Raw genomic sequence first — 5,093 nt, forward strand, 5'->3', positions numbered from 1 at the left:
CACACACACAGACACACACACACACACACTCACACACACTCACTCACACACACACACAGACGTGACCCTGGAGCACAAAAGCAGTCTTAAGTCGCTGGGGTATATTTGTAGCAGGGGGCATTTTTTTCATCTACAGGAAGCGTCAAAAGTGAAACTGAGCGGCGCGAGAAAACAGGAAGAGAAGACTCCAACTTTACGATCATCTTTGTAAGTACAACATTAACCTCATTTAAGTCCTTGGATATACGTAAGATGTCACAAGGTCTCACTAAGTAACTTATTTGAGTCTAATTACACGAAGTGTGTGTGTGTGTGTGTGTGTGCACGCGTTTTTGTGACAAATGAGGACATAAATTTGTATAATGACATGGGTATGACATAGGTATTACAAGGAGAAGGTGACTTTTCAGGACATTACCCCATGTCCCCACTTTTCAAAATGCTTATAAATCACACAGAATGGAGTGTATTGAAAATCTGAAATAGCACAAAGTTTCCTGTGAGGGGTAGGTTTAGGGGTAGGGTTGGTGTAGGGCAATAGAATATATGGTCTGTACAGTAGAAAAACCATTATGCCTATGGGATGTCCCCACTTTTCACAAAAACAAACCTGTGTGTGTGTGTGTCTGTGTGTGTGTGTGGATGTGTTGGTGTTGGTTTCAAACGAAAGGTAGCTGATGTGCCTTTCATCTTTAAAATTACACGTTTGGAACCAACATACAAACCACATTCTCTATTCTGACAAATATTTGTCTGTAATTGAGGCGTGAGTTGTTCAAATATGTGCAAAGGATTTCACCTCGCCTTTCAGGGCTCGTTTTTACAACTAAGTTATAAACTCAAAGGCAGTCATAGTCATCGGGGTCCAAGCACCAATAGCTCATATGGTTTGGAGATAAAGCTGCTATATATCTTTCCACATATATTATGAATATTGAATCTCTACTGATTTGAAGTATACAAAATACATGCCAGTTCAAAAGGAAATTAGGAAATAAGTAGCAATTCACCCTGATGCAACATGAAATATACACAAATATTAAATATCTTAACCTGATAACCTAACCCTAACCTCTAGTGCTCGACTTTAGTATTACAGTCTTGATCTGTCATGCACAGCTAGGGTTGCACCCATATTTAAAGGTTTTACATAGACCTACACACAGCTGAATAAACACAAGGATTTCGCAGTGTGGAGAATACTAATAGCAAATGAAATCAATTTCACAATAAGTAGTAGAGAAGTTCATCTGCACATGTGCGTCGCGTGATAAGCGCTGACAGTATATTAATATCTGTAGGCCAGTAGGTTCGACTCGGGAGGTGTGTAAATTAAACAGCTTTGGTCTTGTAGTGAAAATAAGCTTATACTTATTTTAGAAATGTTTTTATTTTATTTAACAGTATTCACAGTACCAGTTTGAATATTACACAGGTGGGGTAAAATGCCCCCAGTCTGACAAAGCACTTTGATTTATACATTTACAGCAAAATCAGACTACAGGCAGTTATAGCGTATTAAAAATAAAAACAAACTAATCAATAATTATGAATTACAAAATTATAGCCTATTTGAAAAATATTGTTAGCTGATGCTAACTGGCCAGCTAACTAGCTACCTGATGCTAACTTGAGGTAATTTTTAAATATAAAGTACAAATATTTTTATCTCATTATCATCATCTAACAATATGAATATATGGGACTCATATACATGTTATTGTATCAGTATGTCATTGCTAAAGAACTGAGCTTGCGTTTTCTCTCGAGGTGTAAATTAAACAGCTTTGGTCTTGTAGTGAAAATAAGCTTATACTTATTTTAGAATTTTTTTTATTTTATTTAACAGTATTCACAGTACCAGTTTGAATATTACACAGGTGGGGTAAAATGCCCCCAGTCTGAAAAAGCACTTTGATTTATACATTTACAGCAAAATCAGACTACAGGCAGTTATAGCGTATTAAAAATAAAAACAATATAATCAATAATTATGAATTACAAAATTATAGCCTATTTGAAAAATATTGTTAGCTGATGCTAACTGGCCAGCTAACTAGCTACCTGATGCTAACTTGAGGTAATTTTTAAATATAAAGTACAAATATTTTTATCTCATTATCATCATCTAACAATATGAATATATGGGACTCATATACATGTTATTGTATCAGTATGTCATTGCTAAAGAACTGAGCTTGCGTTTTCTCTCACTGGAATATCAGTACACATCGAATTACATATACAGCCATTTATACACATAGCAAAATGTGTGCTCACCAAAATCCAGAGAAATAAACACATAGATGTAGGCATTTTATTCTCTTTGACTACTTTTTCTTTTCTTTTAACTCCTGCTTGAAGTCATGCATATATATATATATTTTTTTTTATAAAGTAGGCCTACATTATCAGAGCTTGGTAGATGTTAAGATTATAAATAATGTTATTTATTAATTTATCATTCATAGGCTACATAATGAATAATCCTGTCATATACAATTTATGAAGTTTATTAATTTAGTTAAAAATGGGACAAATATTTAAAATGTAGTCCTGATTAAAAATCCCATCCCATCCAGGTAAAAGCTGCAGATTGTGCAGGATTCATCTAAAAGGTGATAAATGGATCCAGACTGCTTAAAGCACACAGATATATCCTGGAGGAGTTCTTTAGGAATGAATGAAATAACCAAATGTGTTCTGTTGAATGTTTACATAGCCTACTTGTTCTGTTTTGTTGTTGAAATAATCAGTGTGAATGGGTGTCTCTTATTTTTCCACACTGAAGGTGGCAGCCTTATTCTCAGTTGCAAATGAGGTTTATAAATGAAATGACAATACACTGATTCCCCTGCTAGGACCACACAAACAATTTAATTTGTTATATTTTCCCTATATAGTGAAACAAAATGGCTTCAACCGAAATAGCGATTCTTGATGCACTTAAGGAGCTACTGGAAAAAGAGTTCAAAGATTTCAAATGGCACCTGTCAAATGGTGGGACACAATATAACTCTATTCCTCGGGGGACGCTGGAGAACGCTGATCGCCATGATACTGTGACTATCATGGTGCAGCAGTACAGAAGTTCAGACGCCGGGAAGATCGCAGTCAGAGTGCTGCACAAAATTAATCAAAATGAGCTTGCTGATCAACTGAAGAGAAAACTTCAGGAAGGTACTTTTTGACACTTTTTGTTATCTATATCTATGAATATTTGATCTAAATTGGATTTTGAGTTTATCTGTATGTCTCCATCAGTTCCAGAGGACGTTTCTGCTGAAGGTGGAGCTTCATCCGGTGCAACGGCTGCAAACGCTTCAACTGCAGGAGTTAACGTTACCATAAACTCCTCCAGTGGAGGAACCGTGAAGGCCCCTGTTATTCACGGCGGTGTGTTTAACGGCCCAATGAACTTCAGCTAATGCTCAAGCACATGTCTTATCTTATAACAATGATTTTAGTATTTACATCCTCAGGTTTGAAATGAAAGCTGATTGTGGCTTCTAAATCATTGTGTTTTTAGGCTTATACAGCCACATACATATTTATACATGATACCAAATACAAATTATGCTTACAGTGTATTTGAACTTAAATAAAACTATAAATCGGCAGCTTTCTAATGATACTGGATTGTGAATGACTATGACCAGCAACATTTTTATTTCGGGAAAATCATGTATGTATATTTCCTTGTCAAATTGGGCAGCACCTGAGAAGGGGAGTTGCCAATGTTTGTAGCGCATATTCATTAAAAACAGCTGTAAGCACAGATTCAGCCATTTATTCTTGTAATACCTGCAATTTGCACCTTGTTGAATTCACCGTGTACGGAAAAGAAGCACCTGTTTCGTACGCATGTGCAGACAATGATTTAAAGTGCCCCTATTATACTATTTTAAAGGATCCTAATTTTGTTTTGGAGGTCTCCTGCAATAGGTCACATGCATCCAAGGTCAAAAAACACCTTTATTTTCCACAATATACTCTGCAGCATCAGCATCAGCACCTGCTCTGCTCTGATTGGTCAGATTCTTACAGCCTTTTTTTTCACATGTTTAGCATTTAATGAAATATTTATTATATATCCATTTACATGTGCCTTCGCTTAGTACTTGGTGAGCTTGGCGTGACTCCACACACAGAGATGAGACGCGGTTTGTACAAAACTGATGGTTTAAGGCCATTTAAGTACGTGTGTGTTATTATTTATCCTGATCCTCCGTTTACTGGACAACTTCAGTATAACAGTCTTGACCTGACATTCAGTGTTGCAAATGAGATGCTTTAACTCTAATAGAAAAGGACTGTTCATGTGGCTTATGTGCCATAGTTCTGTCCTTTAAGCATATTACATAAATGTTTATATTAAATTAAGTGACAGCCTACCGATTCTCCTGCTAAGAAAAAAACAGAAACAGCTTAAACTGTGCTGGTTATACCTGCTTCACAGCTGAGTCTTTTGGACATCATTGAGCTTTTGGGATCATGTTCCCAAGTCAATCAAGACCTATATAGTGACACAATAATGGGTACAGTCAAAACAGTTATTTGTGAGGCACTTGTGGAAAAAGAGTTTGATGAGCTCAAATGCACCTGTTGAATGAGATGACAACAGAGCCTATTCCTCGAGGAAAGCTGGAAAAAGCTGATTGTCGCGAAGTTGTGGATCTCATGGTGCAGCGATACAGAGGTTCAGACGCCGGGAAGATCGCAGTCTGAGTGCTACGCAAAATTAAACAGAATGATCTTGCTGATCAACTGAAGAGAAAACTTCAGGAAGGTACTAGATGTTGACACTATGTGCATTTGTAATTTTGACCCAAATGATCATACATTTTGAGTTTCTCTCTTTCTGTGTCTCTCCGTCAGTTTCAGCAGGTGTTTCTGCTGAAAGCTCAGCCTCATCTAGTGAAGCAGCTGGAAATCCTCCAGCTGCAGGAGTTACTACGAACGTAAAGTCTTCCAATGGAGGAAAAGTAAATGCTCCTGTTCTTCAGGGTGGAGTTTTTCACGGCTGTGACCTTCAACTCATGATCAGGGATCTATCCGTCCATCTGTCTATCTATCTATGAATAATATATATA

Source organism: Sinocyclocheilus rhinocerous, unplaced genomic scaffold (assembly GCF_001515625.1).
Source record: "Sinocyclocheilus rhinocerous isolate Xijiao unplaced genomic scaffold, SAMN03320098_v1.1 scaffold1861, whole genome shotgun sequence".
Taxonomy (NCBI): domain Eukaryota; kingdom Metazoa; phylum Chordata; class Actinopteri; order Cypriniformes; family Cyprinidae; genus Sinocyclocheilus; species Sinocyclocheilus rhinocerous.